Source organism: Neophocaena asiaeorientalis, unplaced genomic scaffold, assembly GCF_003031525.2.
Source record: "Neophocaena asiaeorientalis asiaeorientalis breed wild unplaced genomic scaffold, Neophocaena_asiaeorientalis_V1.1 scaffold116, whole genome shotgun sequence".
In the NCBI taxonomy this organism is placed as follows: domain Eukaryota; kingdom Metazoa; phylum Chordata; class Mammalia; order Artiodactyla; family Phocoenidae; genus Neophocaena; species Neophocaena asiaeorientalis.
Window position 1 is genome coordinate 7,167,905 of NW_020174561.1, and position 15,662 is coordinate 7,183,566.

Genomic DNA, 15,662 nt, shown 5'->3' on the forward strand with positions numbered 1-15,662 from the left:
GGCCCGACTCTAATCACTTGGATCCTTAAAACTGGAAGAGGGAGGCAGGAGAGTGGGTCTGAGAGATGTATGTGATGACTGGTTCCACTGTTGATGGCTCTGAAGCTGGAGAAAGAGGGCCAGGAGCCAAGGACTTTAGCTGGTTGTCTTTAGCTGGAAACAGCCCTTAGTTTACAGCCAGCAAGAAATCAGGTATCTTGGTCCCACAAAGGCAAGCATACCGAATTCTGCCAGTAAACCAAGTGAACAGGAAATAGATTCTCCTTTAGAGCCTCCAGAAAGGAACACATTCTGCCAACACCTTGATTTTAGTCCAGTCAGACCCATACCAGACTTCTGACCTATTGAATGTAAAAACGATAAAGTTTTCTTGTTTTAAGCCACAAAATTTGAGATAATTTGTTATGACAGCAATAGAAAATTAATGGAGATAATGCAACCACTTAATTTATTATCTTCCTGGATTTTGACTAAAGAAAGTCATTGAGGAAAGTAGCTGTACTATACCTAGGAGATTTGGAGAATATTTGACCCTTTATGAACAATTTAAGTACTACTGCTCATGACCGTCTTTCTCTGTGGCACAAAGTCTTTCTAAATTTCTCCCTATAATTTCCTCCACAGTGAGATTCGGTGTAAAGCATGGGTTTCTTTAACCTAGATTACCAGTTACTTCATGTGTGTTTCTTACCCATTATACTGGTATTATAAGGTGGAGGCTCCACTGTCAGGGCAAGGAGGAGGGGTGCGTGTTCAACCTTTACTGAAATCTTAAGTCTTGATGAGGCATTCAGTGGTGTTCTTCTCAGCCTCCGTCTCACTTGTGAACATGCTCGTGGTTCTGCTGGTTTCTTCTCTGGGTTTTATTTTCCCCAAAGTCATTTTGTTAGTAAATAACAAAGCCAATCTTTGAACCTAAGCAGTCCAGCTCCACTGCACTACACGGCAATTTTAACACTGTTGTCCAAGGGAAATGCCCAATAGAATGACAAAATAAAGACCGTGATGTAAACAAGAGGTAGGTCATTTAAAGTTAATGGCCCCGGTGTGGGCACTTAGTTAGGACAGTTACAAAGAGGCGGATTCAACAATTTAAAAAATCTTATTCAACGATAAATGCCTCTGGTGCATTTATTTTATTTTTTCTTCCGTATTAGGCATCTGAGTTGTTAATGTTAAACACCTCTAACGGGGGTTGGCAAACTGTAGCCCTAAGACTACAAAATTTACAATTTTTTTTGTAAATAAAGTTTTATTGGAACACAGCCATACCTATTAATTTATGTATTATCTCTGCTGGCTGCTTTTGGATGACAATGGCAGAGCTGAGTAGTTGTGACAGAAACCATATGGCCCACAAAATAATTAGTATCTGGCTCTTTACAGAAATTGTACAGACCTCTGTTCTCTAATGTCAACAAATGAGATTTCTAAAGCTTTTATATGTACATTACCAAATTGTCCTCTACAAAGTTTGCACCACTCATTCTTCCACCAGGAAAGTGAGCTAATTCATCATCCTGGTCAGCCTCAGATATGACCATAATGCCCATTTTTGACCAGCTTTGAGATATGATCCCTCCATTTTTCTGAATTTGCATCATGAATAACAAAGAAGCCAAAACTCAGATATATAAGACTTTAGAAGAATGTCTGTGGTGTCTCCTCCCTCTCTCCCTTCCTTCCTGTTGTTGGAATGTCACTCTGGAACCGAAGAAATGTTTTCCAAGTCATTACCCCATGTGATAACTCCTGCAGTGGGATTTTTCATGCATAAAAATAATGACAGAAAATAATGATCTGCATTTTAACATATGCATCAGAAACTAAATTAAAAACCACAGACGTCATAACACAATGGATTAAAAGAAATTCTCAGCAGAGAGTCGTTTTGAAAAACAAAAGGTGGTAATTCAAATTAAAGACAACCGTTTGTCAGGGGTGTTTATTATTGTTTTTCAGCTGTTCAGCATCAGAGCTCTCTTAACTTCTTGAGAATTCCCTTCTTTATGAGTTTGGGTGGGACAACAGAGCTCATTATATCAGGTACGTTTTTTGCTCTTTCTTATAGCAAGAGAGATCTAGGCTGTTTATGACTACCTGACTTACAGAGAACGCGCTCTTGTGGTCACACAGCTGCGGCAAGAGCAATTTCATGAAGGAGCCATGCCGTTAATACTCCTGGTGGCATCCAGGGCACATGGGCACATCAGCAGTATTGGGGCATGCAAGCTTCAGTCTGTATTGTTTTGCAGTGGTGTCCACAGGGTACTAACCCAGCTTTGCTGTGTGTTTGGGATGTGCTATGTGGTTATGTAACTTCTGGATCTTGTTCTGCAGCCTGTCTCACAATTATGTGAGCTCCTGAATATCCTTCAGTTACTTCCCTTCCTGCTTGAATCAGCTCAAGCAGGTTTCTGCTTTCAAGCTGGCAACTAGGAATTCTGACTCTAGAAACATTCTGGAAGCATAGTGTTAGCAGTAAGCTACAGTGATCTTCAAACACTTTTTTTGTTCTTTTAGCTTCTAAATTTTTTTAAACTAAAAAAAAATTTTTAACTGAAACCTCCTCATCCAAGCTTACTTTAAAATCCTAAGTTTTTGTATTATAAATTTATTAATTATAAAGAATGTAATTCCTGTCACATAGTATTTTGTTTATGTGCTTTAACTGTATTTTCTTTCAAACCTTGGAGTTGCAGATTTAACTTAAAGTTTATGGCAAAGCCCATCCTTTTCAAACCCATCAACTGACTTTATTTTCACTTTAAATATGTTACCAAGCATTCTGTGAAAACTGCTGGAAAGTCAATCCACCATGAGCCCTAAACCTCCCTGCACATCCTTTCTGGGTGTGCTGCAAATGCAAGGCCTTGGTCATTCTTTTTACCTAGGCTAATTGTATGTCCCTTCCAGCTCAGTTTTTAGGTAAGTAGGTGTATAATAATGGCCATTTTCTAATTCTTTCAAATCTATTTCAGTGTGCTCCAGTGACTTGGAGTTGTTGATATGTGCATCTGTGTTGGAGGGCTTTTTCTATGTATGTGTGGCAGGCTGGAAATGCTGGGGAATTAACATCCTCAGAAAGCCGGCTTCAGTCAGTGACTGACAGGAAGGTCTGTAGCTAGCTCGTCCCCTTCATCAGCCAGGTGGGATAATTCAGGTGGGATATCTCCAGTCATTCAACAGAGTAGCTGGCTTACAGCGCACCTTTCATCGGCTGCCTTCCTTCCTGTAACACTTCTCCACTCCCTTACTCCCTTTCCCTAAATAAACTACTTGCACTTGAATTCTTGCCTCAGGATCTGCTTTTGGGGGAACCCAAACTAAGACAGAGATCATAAATACTTCTTCCTTTCAAAGGGGCCTGTATCCTACTTGAGTTTGCGGCTAGCCATAGCCTAACTGGAGTCTTTATCATCTGATTTCATCTGATCACCTTTTACATGATGCAAAGGATGGGATGGGGCTTCTGCCCCTCTCCACAGACCTGTGCAGGCCTCTGTAAATATACCTGGGTAAGCAATCACTGCTGCCGCCAAAGTTGCTTTAAAGTAGGTTGTTTACTCAAAAATGAAATACCTGTCTCTGGTACCTTAGCCAGGCTGCTGCCCTGAAGCTTCAGTTAGGCTCCATGATGCAGCAAGAAATGAAGCACAGGAATGACCCCGTTATCTGACTGTAGCGCAGGAGCTTATCTTTCTCCCTGACACCACAGTGATCTAGTTGTGGCATTCAGAAGCCCGGGCTAAACTCGATTTGGTGATTTTGGTCATGGAGAGGAAGGTTTGAGCTACCCATGCCTCTTTACTGGGGTAATTGGGTATGGGATAATTATTCTGTAAAGGCCCAGAGCTTACAGAATAAGTCACTCATGTAGGCATTGCCAATACTAGTGGCAGTCAAATACTTAAGCAAAAGGCTTCTCCAGTCTTCCCCAAATCATGTTGGGATGGTGACAGTTTACCCCACCTTTTTGTGAGACTATCCCTATCATATTACCCCTCTGAGTCCAGGGATCTCTTTATAGACCTTTCTGTTCAGAAGAGTGTCTTAGGACAGAGTCCCCAGAAGTACAGCTTGAAGCAAGGATTTATTTGTTTGTGATTTATTAAGGAATTGTTTCCAAGTGAAATCAGTAAGGAAGTGAGAGAAGCAAGAGGGGAAAGGGGAGAAACCAAGCGTGGGTGAGTTTGCAGGCTAGGTTTCGCTGAGGGTAGCTTCAGTCTGACCCCACGGGGAATGCTGCTGTGTGAGTTGATGCCGTGCAGTTTTGTCCTCACTCGAGGCAAGGGAACTGGGCTTTCAAAACCTCCCACCTGTCACTCTTCAGGGAAGGCTCAGGGAGGCAAGTTTCCAGCCCATTGTGAATGAGGGAAAAGCCCAGCCAGCCCAAGGGTAGGTAGTATTCCAGAAAAGAATGTAGGTCTGGCCTCTGGAAGTAAATGCACATGAAGCCAGGAGAGAAGTACACAGAAACCATGAAAGCAATCTTAGGAAATCTGGGTGGAGTGCACTTTAGTGGGTGATTCAAGGTTCTAGTCCATTTAAGATTTGGGGATATTTGAAGTAGGGAAATGTTAGGAGGGTCAGAAGAGAATTCCAATTTTGTAAAAGAGACTTATAAAATGTATTTCCACTTCTTAACAAGGTGTTCAGCCCCAAAACATTCATTTGTGATCAAGGCAATTCTTTTGTTACATGGGCGGAGATAAGAAAGGGGCTTGTGGAGGGTCATGCACCATATAGAATACATTTCTTGTGACAACACTAACCAAGCCGTACATTATTGGAAACATTTCTTGGCACACTTTATTATTGGACTGCTCTTTAATATATATGTAATCCAAGTTTGCCCAGGAGTTGTCATAGCTTCAGGGTACAAAGGAAGTCATAACAATGACAACTCAGATTTCTCTGGTTCATGCCTAATCTGCCTCATGCAGGATTTCCATAACCCATTCAAAGTCTTCCTGGTCATTCTGGGAGTCCACCTGGGATTTTTTTTGCAATAACTCACCAAGAGTCTTTTCATTTCTTCTATTCTGTGTTTCTTTATTGATCACAGAGGCTTGGGCGTTCTCTTCATGGTGGCCCTCTCTACAAGCACCAGGACTTATACCTGTAAGATCAATGTCTGGGAGGGGGGGGGGGATGTGGGAAGAAGGGGGCTGTCTCCCAAAACTTCCAGAGCTTCAGGCTGTCAAGGTTGCCATAATGATCATCTATTCTCAATATCTTCCCTGAGCTAAAGCCATACTGCATTCAGATCATTAGTGAGGAGGATGTCTCTCTCCTTGTCTCTAGCAGAGCTTATAGTTGGGTTCTGAAGGAGTGCAACCCAGGTCTCAGAATCCTTCTGAAAACAGCTCTTCCTTGCTTCTGTCTGTAGCTGTCTCCCTGTCCTCAGAGTTTAAACATGACCATGGGGATGGGTGCAGAACAAGGCCCTCTTCTAGTCTCTTTCCACTGCATGCAAATGAACTTATGCGAATAGATGACTGTAAACACATCAGAAATGCCCAGAAATGCCCAGTCAGGCATTCTGAATTCTAACAGTTGATACACCTTTATCTTAAATTATATTCCTATGAACACCCTTCCAAAGAAACACACACACACAGGAGACCTCTCTATAAATATAAATGTTGCAGAGGGGTTTCATTTGTTCCACTCACTTATTCAAAAATTTTTTAATGAAAGTTTGACATGCCAAAAAGTAGAAAATGTTATTTGATACAGTATCGAATAAATAAGACATGCTTTTCTTAAGTAGCTAACCATTCTCCACAAGAATAGTAAACCGTGTGTGTGTGTGTGTGTGTGTGTGTGTGTGTGTGTGATCTCACTAACTACCATAGGAAAGCAAAAAGAAAAGTATGCAGTGGTGTTTTTACCACACAGTTACTGCTGGCAACAGTGTCTCTCTTTGCATAGCTAGGCTTCTTAGGCCCATTGTAGTCAGTATTTCTTGCTGCTTGAGGTTGCCAAGTTAACTGGATATGAGGAGGACACTACTAGATGGAGAACCTTGTTTCCTGACCATTATCAGTTCTACAAACATTGGTGGCAGAGTGTCAGCTCCTGCTCTTGATTTTACGCTGTAATGACATAACTTATAAATAAATAGAAGTAGATGAGGTGGTTTTCCGTGTGGGTTTGGCTTGGCAGACATTGGAGTAGAGTTGTGTACAATTAGCTCAAGTTTTAATGGAGGCAGCATCTTGGATGGAATCACAGGAATTGCAATATTCCAATTTTAGCACTTCAGCAATTTTAGTGGATTATTCCTTGTATCCAAGAGGTAGACATCTAGCCTGTCTGTACTGTGTTTTAGAAATCCTCTAGAACTAATGCTCATTTTATACATGGATAAACTGATTAAAGGATGTGGTTAAAAAACCTGCCCAAGATTACACAAATAACTCTATGGTAGAACTGAACCAGGACTCAGATCTCCCGAACATAATCGCCTTCCAGTCTTCCAAATTACCTCCCCACGTGGGCTGGCCGGCTTTTGGTTGCAAATAATGGAAAACCTGAACCGAAGTGGATTAAGGAAAAGAAAAGGCAAAGGTTTATATAAATTCACGTAACCAAACTGTCCACAGACTCTTCTAATTTTAGGCTTTGTCAGAGTCTTGATTTATAGGTTCATGATGCCATCGGGACACCAAGTTCATTTTGATTCTTGCAGCCCTGTCCTCCTCTGGGTGCTGGACTCGTGTGTATGCTAGATCTCCTCATGGTAGCGTTAATGGGCCTGACATTCTTCTCACACTATGTCAGGTCCCCGAAGCTCTCACAGAAGAGCACAGAAACTTCATTCATTGGAGGACTTAGTAAGTTGCTCACATTTCATTGGTCAAAATGTGATACATGCCCATCCCTGAACCAGTCACTGTGATCAAGTGCAAGATGCTCTGCTGAACTTAACATGGGGGTGGGATCCACCCTCTCAGCCACACAGCTGCTTTCTGCTGGGGATGGGTGAGGAGTTCTCCTGTGGAAAATGAGGTCCTTTTGGTTGGAAAAAAAGGGGAAATGGATGCTGTGGAAGAAGCCAATAAGTATCCACTCTTCTTTAAGATGTATTTGAAACAAATGCAACAAAGCTCCAATATTAGGATACCTAAGTAGCTCGTAATTTTAGTTATATTGAGTTGAATCATAGTCCCTACATATCATAACTATAGTATCCAAAATATTATTAAAATGTCTATTTTTTCCTTTTGAGTTTGTTTGAGGTTTTTTTTAATATAACCATGAACCTAAATTTGGAAATAAAGATTTAAAGATATTTGATATTTATAATTGCTGTCCTTTCAGTGAGAAGTCCTAAAATCTTATGGTTCAGAATATATATTTTTTTTTTCCAGAGACCCATGCTCACACACTTTCTGAACAAAAAGCAGGACCACTGCCAACTCAAAGGACAGAAAAGCTTTTCTGAGGCTTTTCCTCCTGTGTTGTCTGCACCTGATCAGCTCCCCTACACATTTTCAAATAGCCTCTGAAAATAGACTCTTTGTACCTTTCCCAACAAACCCCGTAATTCCTTATTCTCTTTTCTTTAATAATTACTTTCAAAGTTTTACCACATCTTAGGGTGCTATACACATTGAATAGAATGAGCTGTGCAAAATAAAGATTTTGGTGTAGGTCCAAAAGAACTATGCTTTTTATGTCTGAGAAAATGTTTTAAAACTCACCGCCTACACAGCAATGAATGGTTTAATGATAGTCCTTTAAGTGCGCCATCAGAAATGTTTTATAGAATTTCATGAAAGACACACTAGTTTACTTCCATGGAGAATTGGTTTCATTTTAAAGATACTAAACTAAGGAAGATTCCATACAAACAACTCATTTTCTATATAGTCTTTTAAAAGTTTCTTTTAAAGGTTGAACTAGCATTCACATCAGGGTTTGATGCATCAGAGCAGTGCTGATGATTTCAACAAGGTAATATTTTTGCAATCTTCAGTAACAGGCCAGGATTACATGGACTGTGTTAGACCTTACATAAGGTCTAATACAAGGGTACAAAGCAATACATCATAATTTAGAAGCTGTGACAGTTAATGTTGTCATATATAAATAAGTAAAGTGGCTTGAACAGTGGTCTCTGATGAGCTTTGCTAGTAGGAATCAGCTTCCCGAGATTGCTAATTGTATTCACATTGATGAGATTAAATTTCTAAGTTTGCAAGGTTGAAGGTCAGATCCTGACTGGATGACTACCTCAAGATGCCGGCTTTGTGAGGATCTGTCTGGGTGAGCATCACACCCGGGAACCGGGAAATCCCTAGCTCTCATGGCTCACCTTTTCTCAACTTTTCCAGCTCTGTTGTTCATGTTATTTGAACCAAGCTCCTAGAGTTATTTTATGCCATATTAACATATGAGATAGTTTACAGATATTCCCTTAAGGAAAAAAGGTATTTATTTCTGTCTTTTATTTTTGATAATATAAAGACTTAATGTTTTGCAAAAAAATATTGAGTTATTTGAGTACCCACCTGGCCTGAAACTGAAGCATCAGACAAACTAACTGGTTCTCATCCCCGCTACTGTGTGTCTTTCTCTTCTCTTTTTTCCTCCTTGCCACCTCTTTTGAATGAGCCATTTGCTGTCACTGCCTCCACTTCCTCAGTGCCAAGTCTCTCCTCTCCCCCCTCCACCATCTGGCTCCCACCCCCATTATTCTACTGAAACTCTCTTCAAAATTTATGACTGATAACAGGCAGAGCTTCTTAATCCTCATTTCACTTGACTTGTCTGCAAAATTGGTTGCTGTGTTTTATGACCTTCTTTTGAAAATATACCTCCTTCCTCTCCTGATGTCTAGAACCTACTGTCTCCATTTAATTTTCCTTTTTTAACATTCCCCACATTTTCATTTTATACCCCTTTCTTCTAGTGTCTTTTACTGGAAGCATTTTTAAAAAAAGAACTATAACATGGCAGATAAAGCCAATCTACTATTCTTTCCCCCTCCTCTCTGTTCTCCTATTCTGAAGTTGTATTATCATTAACATACGTTTCTACATTTGTGTATCTGCATACAATGTATGTTACTTTGTTTTAAAACTCACATATCCGTATATCATATTATAGCATCCTTTGCATCCTGCTTTTACTGAACATTATGTATTTGAGATTAATCTATTTTGATATATCTAGATTTAGTTAGTTCATTTCAATTTCTCTGTAATCTTCCGTTTATGAATTAATAACAGTTTCAACTACCCTTTAAATACAGACTTTTCAAATTAAGACTTTTTTTTTTTTTTTTGCGGTACGTGGGCCTCTCACTGTCGTGGCCTCTCCCGTTGCGGAGCACAGGCTCCGGACACGCAGGCTCAGCGACCATGCCTCACGGGCCCAGCCGCTCCACGGCATGTGGGATCTTCCCGGACTGGGGCACGAACCCTTGTCCCCTGCATCGGCAGGCGGACTCTCAACCACTGCACCACCAGGGAAGCCCTAAGACTAATTTTTAGAGCAGTTTTAGGTTCACAGGAAAATTGAAAGGTACAGAGATTTCCCATATAACTTCTGCCCACACCACATGCATAACTTCCCCCATTATCAACATCTCCCAACAGAGTGTACATTTGTTACGGTTTATGAACCTACATTGACACATCATAAGCACCCAAAGTCCATAGTTTACATTACCGTTCACTTTTGGTGTTGTGTATTCTGTGGACTTGGACAAATGTATAATGACATGTATCCGCCGTTACAGTATCATATGGAGTGGTTTCACTGCCCTGAAAATCCTCTGTGTTCTTCCTGCTTGTTCCTTCCTCCACCCCAACCCCTGGCAACCACTGATTTTTTACTGTCTCCATAGTTTTGTCTTTTTCAGAAGGTCATATAGTTAGAATCATACAGTATGTAGCCTTTTCTGATTGGCTTCTTTTCGCTTAGTTCTACTCAGTAAAGTATGGGGAAGGACACCGGCTGAGAGATAAAGGTGGAAAAGGTCAGGTAGAACATTATGAATTTAAAGCAAAACGGTTATCTGTGTGATTCCTATGAGTACTAACAATTTCCTGTTTAGGTGCAAAAAAACGTCTGAAGCAAAGTGAGTTCATACGTGGATTGGGGTTTTGTAAGGCAAACTCAGTTGAGGGAAAGAAGGAACTGGGAGTTGAAAGTATTTGCAAAGGGGCACTATGTTGATGATAATGGAATCTGTGCTGAAGAAGGTGGGAAGTAATGACAAGGGATGGATAATAAGGAAGTGGTGGGATGAAGGGATCAAATGTCCCCACGTCATTGCAGAACCAAGTGCTTGTATGGAAGTATTTGTATTAGTGAACTGAATGCATAGCTATGCAGTAGGATGTTAGATCTATTTGAAAAGGTTCATATTTTTAAAGACATGTAAAAGTCTGGGGTGTGACCATAAAATAGGTGACTGAAGGGGAAAAAGGAAAATGTCAATGGAATATGGAAATCAGGAAATTGAGAAGCTGGGGCTTTTTGATGGGTCATCCACTTATTGAAATCACCAAAGATAAAGAACGGAAACCGGGTGGAATAGAAGACTCTTTTCGGGGAACAGAAGACTAGTGAATGAGGAAGTGTGACGAGGAGGTTGGCAGAAGAGTGTAAGAAGGTGTAGAAAGAGTGGTGTAGCCCAATGATGTTAGCATTGAGAGGACAGTGATTTTTGCAGGAGGGAAAGGGTGATAATTTGAAAGTAGCAAGGAACATAACTACCTCAACTCCTGGCCCTGATGTTTGCTCAGGACCCAGGTAGGTTTCAAGTAAAGCAAGGAGGTGGAGGGAGTATTGGAAGAAAAGGGAACAGCTGGTGACAGGTTGGGGGTCACAGGAGACACTGAAAGGGTTTGTGTGGGAAGGGAGGGAAGTGGAGAAGATAAACAGAGTCTGTGGTTTGAGTCTGTGAGAAAAAGAATGACTTAGGCTGGGACTCTGGCAGATTGATGAGGTACTTGGGGATGTGAAAGATGATGGGATTGGTTGTGAGAGGCTCACCTTGTAATACTCTTGGTGGTGTGTTAGCCTCAGGCATTAAGTTATGGTGTGGCCTCAGGACTGATAGTCTGTCAGGAGCTGAGAGTTCTAGAATCATCTGCCACAGTCAGTTCCGTTACTTTGGACAAGGCACCAAACCTCTGAAAACCTCAGCCTTTCCATATATGCAATGAGTAGTTTATCTAAATAATCTTTGGAACTTCTTCAGGTATTTAAAATATCTGAGAGTAAAGAAATGAGGTCATGCCACTGGTAAGTTTGCAGTACTAGAAATAAATATTCATCTTGCAAATCGATGATATATCGGGAGCTAATATTAGGAAGAATGAGAACTATCTGAGAGTTTCTGCATCGGGTACCTTTGGCTTCAAAGCATGTTAATGATCTCAACAAAACAGATGAGTGACAGAACAATTCAGCATATTCTAGAGACATTTGGTTATGCAGGAAGCTGCTAAAGCAAATATACTTTGTAACTCATAAATATGAGTTAGTAATAGATTTATGATCTCTCAAATGCTAAATAGTAATTAAAGTTGAAACTGAATTGCCAACCCTTATCTCTCACCCTTCTTCCATTCGTTTGTCCCCCCCATCCAAACTGTATTATTTTTATTATAACAGTAGAATAATGCATGAATGCACTTGAAAGCATACAGTCATAATTGGTGAAGGGAATGAGTTAGTAATGAAAATGCTTCTTCACAATTAATTTTTTAATATTTAGATGAATTTTCTAACCTATTTGGTTGAATTGATGGGTCAATTCAGTCAACTCTATAACCACACTAAAAACCTACTGGTTAAAAACTGTTTTTATTTCAGTCCAAATTGTGGAACAACTTTGGGTCCAATCAGATGATGAGCCCTACTAGCTGAGGAGCTTTTTTCCGAGTTTGGTGTCCTGGTAGGCATTTTGTTGAATGGCTTAGACTCTTGAGGGAGAAAGGTCTCTAAGGGTAAAAGCAGCAGAGCTTGAGCTTGGTTGGGAAAGGACATTGTGTAAAATAAAAGGGGGGCAATGTGGACATTAAATATTCCTTATTTGCAAATAAAAGCGCTGTATATTGGAGCTAAAAACCTTATACATGTGAATTAATTTCACTCAAGCAAGCAAAAAGTTAAAGTCAGAATATTTCAGTAGGTGAAACATATATTTGCATATGAATGAAAGTGATTAAGTAGTTTATCTTGTGATATTGAATGTAACTTTAAAATTTTGTTTAAGAAATATGGCATATTAGCTTATTTCATTCTAGATATTAATTATACCTACAGTTCGGGTAATTGGCCACTAGATGGCAGGGCTGTGACTAGAGTAAAGATGACAAGACAAATGGGCATTCGGTAGTCATAAGCAATTGAAAGAATCAAAACATGGAAAGCCTCGTAATACAGTTTAAAAGCACAAGTTAAGCACATACTTATGTATTAGGATTTTTGTAAAGGCTGGAGATGTAAAAATGAATATTACATGTTTTCCATTACCAAAGAGGTGATAGTCTTGTAGCCAGATATATGTGTGGATTTTTTTTTTAAGCACTATGATAGAATGTGATAAATACTATTACAGATTTTTTTTTTAATTTCAAGTTATAATAGGAAATTAGGGACTATTACAATTAATTCAGCTTAGGATGACGATGTTGAGGCAAGGAGTTCTTAGACTATTATAGATAAGGTAAAATCTGAGAAGAGCTCATCTTTCTATAAAAAAACAAAACAAAAACATACTCTAAAGCCAAAAAGTACAAAGGAAACTTATCTTTAATTGTTATGGATAAAGTGGCAATTAAAAATTTTACATATGATTTAAAAGAAAAAAAGAAAAACTAATTTCTCTCTAATCTTTACTTCTAATCCAGTGGTTCCCAACCAGGGACAGTTTGGCCTTCCTCAGCACATTTGGTGATGTCTAGAGACATTTTTGGTTGTCACAGCTGGGGAGAGGACGCTACTGGTGTCTCGGGGTAGAGATCAGGGATGCTGCTAAACAACCTACCATGCACAGGACAGAAAGAAAACATTACCTGACCCAAAATGTCAACAGTGCCAAGGTATTGTAAAATATAGGCACATGTATCCGAGGTTTAAAATTGGACAAGAGGACACCAGTAAAAGTTCAGTATTTAGGAATGAGTGTGGTTTGAAACGTGGAAACTAGAATTTTTGTCTCAAGGTGAGGAGCAGATGAGAAGGAAAGTTCTGGTGTTTGGACGGAAAGGTTAGAAACAACACCTTGAATTAAAGATATTTAGGCAAGCCCACTCAACAGCATTTGAATGTGTAGGGATGGAGCAAGGACAACAGAAGTTTAATCTTGCCTTGTCAAATGAGGGCTGGAGGGTGGAGTGGCCAGAATCAGCACCATGGAACGTGCAGACCAGGGTTTGGATCTCAGCTCTGGTGTTTATTAGCTGGGTAACTCATTTTACTTTCTGAGTTTTCACTCCTTTAAAATGGGGGATTTGTTGAAAGGATTAGAAATGTATGTTAAATAGCCAGGACATACAAAATGCTTAATAAATGATACTTAACGTTATTGAGACATTCTTAGAGTCCTAACTATACTTCTTCTCCCACAGTTGTCTTCGTCCCTTTAGGAAAATTGGTTAGTCAGGATACAGCTATATTGCATCATAGTGAAAATAGAAAAACATGAATTGTGGGATGTGAAGAGGAAAAGTGAATGACAAAACACAAGCAAAACTTTTGCAAGACGTCATTGGGAGAAATATTGAAAGCTGAGACAGAATCACCAAGATCTCTGAACAATATTCCTATCCATTAGGGAGGATATAGCTGATATTTCTGTGAGGAGGTGAGGGATGGGAGGGGTTGGAGGGAGGTGTTGCTGTGATTAGCCAGACACAGCCAAGTTAAATCCAACTCTGCTGCCGCTGCACCCACACAGCTGAACAGAACGTAGCACACAGTGATGCTCACTGCTCTCTTGCTCTCACAGCCACCGTCCCCAAGTAGGTGACATTGCCCTGCAAGATACTGTATATCCCCAGTCTGTACTCCTTGTTGACTACTTCATACTTTCTGAACCTTTCTTTAAATCTTGAAGGCATCCTCCAACATAATCACTCTTAGCCAATGACCTTGGTTCCCATTTCACTGGCAAAATAGAAGCCTTCAGAGGAGGACTTCCATGAACTCTCACACCTCATCCACTTACTTCCTGCATCTGTGTGCATTCTCTCCACCTTCTTTCCTCTTACTAAAAATGAACCCAAACCATCTGTACTCTTAGCCAAGGCTGACCTCTCAATGATGTACTATATTCCATCTCTTTTCACCTACTAAAGGCATGACTCCAGCAATTCTCACCCATTCTCTTGGGTCATAATTATTCCCTCTCTTTCAGATCATTTTCATCAAAATACCCACTGCTGTTATTTCCCCCATTTAAAAAAAAGCAAAAAAGTTTTATTGTACCAGCTTCACCTTACTTTTTCTCTTTAAAACAAATGTCCTTAAAAGCATGCTCTATATTGACTGGCTCACTTTCTCTACTTCCATTTTCTCTTGAACTCAATCCGTTAGGCTTTCACCATCGCTGCTCCACAAAAAGTGCTCTTTTTAAGATCACCAATGCAATTTGTATGGTCACAAATCCAAAAATCAGCTCTCAAACCTCACCTTCCTTGAAGGATCAGCAGCATTTTATGTGGATGGTTACATTCTCCTGCTTAAAACCTTTTCTTTACTTGGTTTCCTAGATGCCACACTTCGCTGGATTTCTTTCTGCTTTGTTTGCTGCTTCTCAATCTCTTTTGCTCTCCCTCGACACACTTCCTCTGCCAGCCTCTACACTTTGGAATGCCCAATTCTGAGTCTTTAGACCCCTTCTCTTTTCTATCTATACTCAATCCCCTAATGATTGTGTCCAGTCTCATGGCTTTAAGTACCACACGCTGATGACTCCCATGTTTATATCTCTAGCTTGAAGCTCCTGAATTCAAGGCTTGTTGCTCAAACTTCCTCTTCAGCATCTTCAGTTGGAGGTTTAACAGCCGTCTCAAAATTAATATGCCTAACACTAAACTCTGTATACAAACCCCCTTAACTCAGTTAGTGGAAACTCCATTCTTCCAGTTGCTCAGGCCAAAACTTTGCAGTAATGCTTAACACCTTTCTCTTTTATTTATCACATGTCACTTCTAAAGTGTCAGCAGATTTCATTGTTTGACTATTGTCAGTTATGTCTCCAATCTGCCTAATCTGTCCACATCTCTCCACCTGTGTTGTTACTTTTCTGGTACAAGTCATTCTCCTCTTGCCTGGATCATAGCAGTGATCTCTTGGTTGGTTTTCCTGTGTCTTCCTTTAGCCTCTTCTCCAAGTCTGTTTCTTACACAGGAGTCAGAATAATCCATTAAACACTTAGATCATATCACCCCTCTGCTCAGACTCTTTACTGACTTCCTATTTCAATCAGAACAAAAGCCAAAGTCCCAAATATGACTAAAAGATCCTGAGCAGTCTGGTCCCCCATTAACTCAGACCTAATCCTTTACTTCTTTCCTTTGCTCACAAGTTCCAGCCACAACTGTCTCATCACTGTTTCTTGAATACTTGATGCAGTCTTGCCTCAGGTTCTTTGTACTTGCTGTTTTCTCTGCTTTTCCACTAGATTT